The following is an 8,199-nucleotide window of genomic DNA, read 5'->3' on the forward strand; positions in this document are numbered from 1 at the left end:
AAAATATTTTATCAGCAGCTATTGCTATAGTTACAAAACTCTTCATTAAGATTCTGTTGGGATTGTACGAACATGATGCATTTTCACATGGAGACACCTTCCTGCCTTAATTCCTTCCTCCTTTCCTTCCTTCCTTCCCTTTTATCATTCAACCCTCTCACTTTGCTGTTATACGAGAATCATTCAGATTCACTTGTTTCAAAACAGAGCTCTTGAAAATTCAGTTCTAGCTCTTGGTCAATGTTCTAGAGAAATATGCATTTTCTTTATGTGTTTTATATTCATTTTTCTAAGTGATTAATGCCTCAAAGCTTATTTGTTTCACTACATAAAAATTTCACAATTTAAATTTCTATTTAGAAGTTAATTTCTGTTTAAAATTTATTAAATACAATACGGTATTGGGAAAGATTGCAGGGGCAGTTGAGTGGGAAAAGTCAGTTTCTTTCCATTTTTCAGTACTTTCTTTGTGGCAGGAGATGACTAGTAGAGCTTGCCAAGGGGTGGTTTCTAAAGTTTTTACTCCTCATTCATAGAGTCCTAGCAGTTCATCAATGTCATAGGCATATGGGAAGGGCCTTTATTTTAAAACGCCTAGGAGGAACCCATGTCCTATTTCTTCAGTATCAACACCAAATGCTGTTTCAAGGTGGGCAGAACTGTCTTAAAAAAAATACTTGTATCTGAGTAAAAGATGGAAAATAGTCTCATATGGAGTTCGCCATGGTGGGAGACTCAAGGGAAAGTTAAATGCCCCTTCTTTTTTGCGATTACTCAAAAACAGACAGAAATAGATCCTTCCCATGATGGTATTATAACATGTAAGTTGATATATCAAGCAAAATAAACATAAACATCCTATCATTTGAAAAGCCAGCCAAGAACTCAGGTTACATAAGAAAACTAGTGCTTCCTTGGGAAAGCAAGAATGGGGCTGTTTTGAACTCTACAATGGAATTATTGCTGTTCCAATGTCCCCCTTGAATAATCTAAACAAGATTTGTCAGGAATCAACCAAATTTGAAAGTAAATAAGTTTCCAGTTAAGAAATCAGAAAAAGCAACACCCCAAAAAACATGAGAAAAGGTAATAATAAAGGGGTGGTAAATATAGTAATAATAGTATTAAAGGTGTCATTTGCCTTTAATTATAGTAATATTAAAGGTAGATAATAAACCTGAGAAAAGGTAGTAATAAAGACAAAATTAAACGGGTGAAATAAAAGAACAACAATACAGCAGAGATTGGACAAATCAAAAACCTTCTCTGAAAAGGTTAATGAGAGAAGTGGACCCTACCATAACGTTTCAAAAGAATAGAAAAGAAGATGCAAATAAACAACAACAAAAAAAAATAATAAGGGGGCAGATAGTTATAGACATAACAGAAATTTAACATAAAAGAGAACTGTAAAAAATATGAAAATATAAATACTTTCATAAACTTGAAAGAGTAAAAATACCAAAGCTGATGCAAATACATACATACATACATACATAAATGGAAAACTTGAACAGGCCAGTAAACATTAAAGAAATAAAACACCACCCCTCTTCAAAAGCCCCCAGCCTACCTTATTTTACTCATATTTTATATTTAAAGTTTTTCCCTAATTAAAAAAATACGTTTTATGTTGAAATAATTTTAGATTTCCCGAAGAGTTCAAAGATTCTATGTGCTCTTCACCCAGCTCCCCCTAATGTTAGTACTTACATAACCCTGGTATGATGATTGAAACTGAGAAATCTTCATGAGGTATCCCAAGTTTGTACCATATCCCTTTCCTGTTAGAGAATTAAATCCAAGACACCACATTCCATTTCTTTTTTAGTTTCCATGTCTCCTCAATATCCTCCAATCTGTGACTGGTTGAGTGTCTCCTTGTCTCTCATGACCTTGACACTTTTGCAGAGGACAAAATTTCCCTCCTTTGGGGTTTGTCTGATGGATGTTTCCTGTGATTGAACTGATATTAAGGATTTGGGGGAAGAATACCACCCAGTGATAAGCTTCCTCATTGCATCGTATGAGGCGTAAACATGGTATCCTGACATACATCGCTGGTGGTATTAACCTCGGTCAAGTGGTTAAGCTGGCATCAGCAAGTTTCTTCTCAGACAAGTTACTGCCTTTTGCTTTCTATAGTCCATTTATTTATTTTTTCATTTAGTACACCAATATTTACTTATGCACATTTATTTTATTCTGTGGGTTAGAGTCCAACACTATCAATATTTGTTTTGCTGGTCCAATTGTTTCATTTTCTCTCAACATTTTATATGAAACTTTCCAATGCTACAGAGAAGTTAAAAGAATAATAAACTATACTCACCAACTGCTAAAATTTTGCAATTTTCTCGCTCTTTCTCCATATTATATATAATATATACATATATATTCCTTTTTCTTTTTCCTGAAACACTTAAAAGTTTCAGACATGACGATTCCCATCTAAGTTTCAGCATCTGTCTCCCAGGAAAAGGACTTTTCTCACACAATCTCAACATGATTGTGCTCATCCAAGACAGTGCTCTGTCAAAACCAGAGCAGAACTGCTCTGCATTCCGAGATTTCCTGCCCCTCTCTTCCCTTTCTCCTTCCCCCGTTACGTAGTTGTATCAGGGTCTTTATGCCTGTTCATTCTCTCTCCCTTCATTCTTCGAAGATGTTTCTATCAATAAATCTTTTGCACATCAGCTATCACGTCTTCACATTTGCTTGATATTTAAAAAAATTTCCAAGTATATGTTATAATTTGTGAATTAAACTTCCACTTCTTTTCCAATTCTTGTATTATGTGTTTCCATTTCTCTCGTTGCACTAGAATGCATCAAAATAGTGTTAAGTAGTATTAAATATAGTGAATATCTTACCTGCTTCTTACAGTAAAAAGGATGTCTTTAATTTTTCTCATTATATGAGATGTTAGCTTTAGAACTATTGTACTTATTCTTTTTTATGTTAAAGAAGTTTCTACCAATCCCTACTTTTGTCGACTGTTTTTAATCAGGAATTAGTGTGGAATTTTGTAAATGCCTGGAGAAAACTATATGATTTATTTCCTCATAAATCAACTAAAGTGGCAAATTATATTAATGGACATCCTAATATTGAGTCTTCTTGGCATCCCTGGAAATATATTCTGCTTATTACGTTATGCTACTTAATGTAGTGTTGGAATTTTTTGCTATTTTATTGAGATTTTTAAAAACAATATTCAGTGTAAGATTGGTCTTTAGTTTTCTTGTGTGATATATTTATCAGGTTTATTTGCAATCTTATACTAAATTATTTTATTTTACTTATTTATTTATTGTTGCTTTTTAGGGCTACAGTTGTGGCATATCGAGGTTCCCAGGCGAGGGGTCGAATCCGATTTGCAGCTGCCAGACTACGCCACAGCCACAGCAGTACCCGATCCAAACCACGTCTGCGACCTACACTGCAACACCAGACCCACTGAGCGAGGCCAGGAATCAAACCCACATCCTCATGGACACTAATTGGATTCATTACCACTGAGCCATGAGGGGAACTCCTTGCATTAACTTATTTTAAAATCATGTTTTTCTTCTTTTTACATGTGCTAGAGTAGCAGTAGATTATCTGGGTTTTGAGTATTTAACGCCAGTTGCTTTTTGTGGAGTAGTTCTTTGATAAAGCTTTGTCCCTCTTGTATAGAAATGGACACGTTTATATATTCTATTTATATGAGGGTCAACTTTCAGTATATTAAATTTTTATAGGAAACCGCCCCACTTTATCTAGCTTTTCAAGTTAATTAATTACCGTTATACACGGTTGGTTATGACTTTCTTCAAAATTCTCTTTGAATTTTTGAATTATTTTCCCTGCATCCTTTCTTCCTTGGCACATCGGTGCTTCTCATTTAGGTTGTAGAATAGTTGGTTACTACTAGTTTGCTATCTAAGAAAATTCAAGGGATGAGCATTTTGATTTATTTCTTTCTACATTGTTCTGCTTTAGATTTCAATATACCCCTTCTTCCATTTGCTCTTGTTTTGCTTTGTGATCCTTGCTGTGGAGCACAGAGTAAAAAAATCTAATTTATTTATTTTTGTTTTGAATTTTCAATTATATACATTTTAGAAGCTTTGGGTATTTCTCAGATCATTACTTTAATTATTTCCCATAGGTTCTGACATACAGTTTTCATTACAATTAATGTTATGAGCTCCGAAATATTGATTTGACTAACCCCTTTCTCCCAAGATTTACTTAACAGAGACCTGCTTTTTTTTAAAAAAAAGAAAAAACTAAAGACTTTATTTTCAGTTTTATCATGAATTTTAATTTAGTTACTTTGAACAGACCTTTTTACTTGAGTTATTTATACCTTATGAAATGTATTGAGATTTTTCTTTGCGACATAATATGCAGTCAATGTGACTGTTCCACGTGCAACTGAAAAGCAGGAATGCTGTAAATTATGGGGAGTACAAAATAAGCTACAAGGATATATTGTACAACACAGGGAATATAGTCAATACTTTATAATAACTATAAATGGAGCATAACATTTAAAAATTGTGAATCACTGTATTTACACTGGTCCTTATATAATGTACACCAACTGTATTTTGATTAAATAAATAAGTAAATTGTCAAGATGTAAAGTTTGACATACTCATACCAATAGTGTGACTTACTGATCACACTATTTAAATTCTTTATATCCTTATCCAGTTGTTTCCCTTGAATTAATCAAAACCAGAAAGCAGATTGGGGGTTAAGTGGTTACCTCTGGTAGGGATAGAATAGAAGTACTGAGATCAGTAGGTGGTCTGAGCTTATTGTTTGTAGACTTTACAATGACAGCCATTCTGACCTACTGTATAGCACAGGAAAATCTATTCAGCACCCTGCAGTGACCTATATGGGAAAATAATCTGAAGAGGAATGAATATATGTATATGTACAACTGTACACATGAAACTAATACAACATTGTAAATAAACTGTAATTTAATAAAATTTAATTTAAAAAAACCCAGAAAGCTGTGTGTTTATCAAGCTATTATAACCAGATATGTCTGTAACCTTTCTTAATTACCATATTACCATACTTAATGTGTATTTATTGACATATTTGCACAGATTACATAATTCTTATATCTTTATTGCAAATTATGAGTTTGATAATATTTGAGGAAAGATTTCAGCTCAACAAAGCACACCATGTACAAAGGCAACAGGAAAAAAAGACAGATTTAGAAAGGTATTTGCAATACTTGAAATCAACAAAGAACAAATATTTAGATTATATAAGATCCTTATAAAACAACAGGAAAATGAAAGAGAAATTAATGGGAAAATGGGCACAATAGATACAAACAAAGAAAAGTCGAGAGTTTCCACTGTGGCGCAATGGAAATGAATATGACTTGGAACCATGAGGTTGCGGGTTCGGTCCCTGCCCTTGCTCAGTGGGTTAAGGATCTGGCGTTGCCGTGAGCTGTGGGGTAGGTCGCAGATGGGGCTTGGATCTGGCGTTGCTGTGGCTGTGGGGTAGGCTAGTGGCTGCAGTTCTGATTCGACCCCTAGCTTAGGAATCTCCATATGCCGTGAGTGTGGCCCTAAAAAAAAAAAAAAAAAGTAGCAACCAAAAAGGGAAAAAAGTACAGGAAGAGATGAAGAAATTCATTCACCACCAGATATATGCATAGTAAAAAACAGTGAGATCCTTTTAAACCTAATAGGACGAGAACAACTGGAAAGCGGGATAATGCCAAGTATCTGAAGGGACATGAGGACAGTAAAGCTCTCACAGCCCCATGCATTGCTAGGGTGAGGGTGGAGCTGATCATTTTTCTGCTTGGCATTCGGTGATACAAAGACATTAAATTTAAGCATAGTGTAACTGAGAGTGTACGCCAGTGAGATTCTCACCAATAGGTTCATAAAGGAAATAAGTGTGCACACTCACCACGGTATTACTTTTGTGGTGGTGCTGAGTGTAAAAAGAAACATATTGAGTCTGTGTTTTTTGTTGTTGTTGTTGTTTTTGTTTTGTCTTTTTGCCATTTCTTGCGCTGCTCCCACGGCATATGGAGGTTCCCAGGCTAAGGGTCTAATCAGAGCTATAGATGCCGGCCTACGCCAGAACCACAGCAACATGGGATCTGAGCCGCATCTGGGACCTACACCACAGCTCGTGGCAATGCCAGATCCTTAACCCACTGAGCAAGGCCCGGGATCGAACCCACAACCTCATGGTTCCTAGTCGGATTCGTTAACCACTGTGCCACGACGGGAACTCCTGAGTCTGTGTTTTAATACACACTAAACACAACGGAATGGTTAGATGTGGAAAGGAAAGCAGAATAGGAATGGAGAACAAAAATAAGAGGTAAAAATGATCCAAACCAGAAAGAGGCTTTGTGTGGTCAAATGGTGATGGGTAGCCATGAACAAAGGGCTGTAATTAACTCAACTGTGCACTTGAGGACACGTATATATCAACCAATAGAATGACCCGCAGGAAAGGTGGGAATGAGTCAATACTTTCTGCAGAACTCTATCTAATGTCCTCAGGGCTTGCATTCAATAAAAGTAAATATGGTTAAAAAGGAGAAAAATTCCATCTTCAGGAACTTCTGTTTAGGAGCTTCGGTTCATCGAAGGCCAGATCTGAAATATGACTAAGTTCAGTTCTCTGCCACCTAAAGAAACTCCATTTCAGACTTGGGCTCACATCCAACATCAATGTATATTCATTTTAGAATTTTCAACTGTTTTCAGGAGCAATAAAAGTAAAATTTAAGAAATGATTTATTAATGAGTTAATTTTGTTCCATGTATATATGGCATTAACTGTAACATTTCATATTTACCCACCGTGTAGCCACTGGAAGATAATAAAGCTAAGATATGGTTCTTTGCTCAAACATAGCCACGGTGGAGAAAAGTGAGTCATTTTTGATTAGGCAATAAAGGATATGAAGAATTTTTTGTGGGAGTTCCTGCTATGAAACAGAGGCTTAAGTATCTGGCATTGTCTCTGTGGCAGCATGGGTTTGATCCCCAGTCCAGTATAGGGGGTTAAGGGTCCAGTATTGCCACAGCTGTGGTGTAGGTTGCAGCTGTGGCTCAGATTTGATCCCTGGCCTGGGAACTTCTGTATGCTGTGGGTGTGGCTGGAAAAAAACCCTTTTTTTTATCATATCAACAAAGGGTTGTACACAGTTTCAGATTTTTAACTGGTTTCTGTATTGACGGTAAATATATATTCATAATTCATCAGTATTGTGTAAGCTGTAACTACTATATTACTATTGCAAACATTTGGACAATGTAAGACTTTAAGCAGAAAACAAAGAATTTTAAAAACATTACGTCATCTTTTTTAACTTAACATTGAGAAACTGAGAAGAGAAAACACAAAAGTTCTCAAAACTAATGAACCAGTAAGGGCAAAGTTTAATTTGGGTCTTAATTTAGTCACACATTGTTTCAAATGTAGGGGCTTAGATCAAAACTTCTCATCTTTAAATACTGACCTCCCAAGATTATTTCTGAATTAAATGGGATAATTCCTGCCAAAGGCTGAGTGTAGAAGCAGAAACATATTAGTAAAAATACAGAAGATCAGATCATGATTAACAAACGTGATTTAAGTAACATATATAGAGCATGGCACCCAACCAAAAAAAAAAAAAAAGTTCATATTTCAAGATCACGTAGATCTCACCCAGACTCATCACATGCAGTGTGGCAAAGCACACTTAATTGTCTTTATAAAGACCCCAAATCATTCCGAGCATATTTTTTCGCTACAGTAAAAAGGTAAGCTAGAAATCAATAACAAATATCTAGCAGTTTGGAAGTAAAACAAAATACTTTTAAATAATCTATGTGTCAGGGCATAAGCAATCACAAAATAAGAAAATATTTTAAACCAAGGGCCTGGTGAGCAAGTTTAATATCAGTATGTTTACAAACTTAGAACACATTGAAAAATTCCTAGATGAGAAGCAGAGTTTCCCAAAGTAACGTCATAAGAAAAAAATGGAAAATCTGAACTATTCTACATCAATTAAAAGCAAACAAGTCTATAAAGACCTTCCCACAAAGCAAAATCTAGGCTCAGATCACTTCAACAGTTAATTTCCAAAATACTCAGAAGTAAAACTTCTCAAAGCATTTATAACCTCAACATGAAAACCAAAAAGCATAATAT

The sequence above is a fragment of the Phacochoerus africanus genome, chromosome 9 (genome assembly GCF_016906955.1).
Source record: "Phacochoerus africanus isolate WHEZ1 chromosome 9, ROS_Pafr_v1, whole genome shotgun sequence".
Taxonomy (NCBI): domain Eukaryota; kingdom Metazoa; phylum Chordata; class Mammalia; order Artiodactyla; family Suidae; genus Phacochoerus; species Phacochoerus africanus.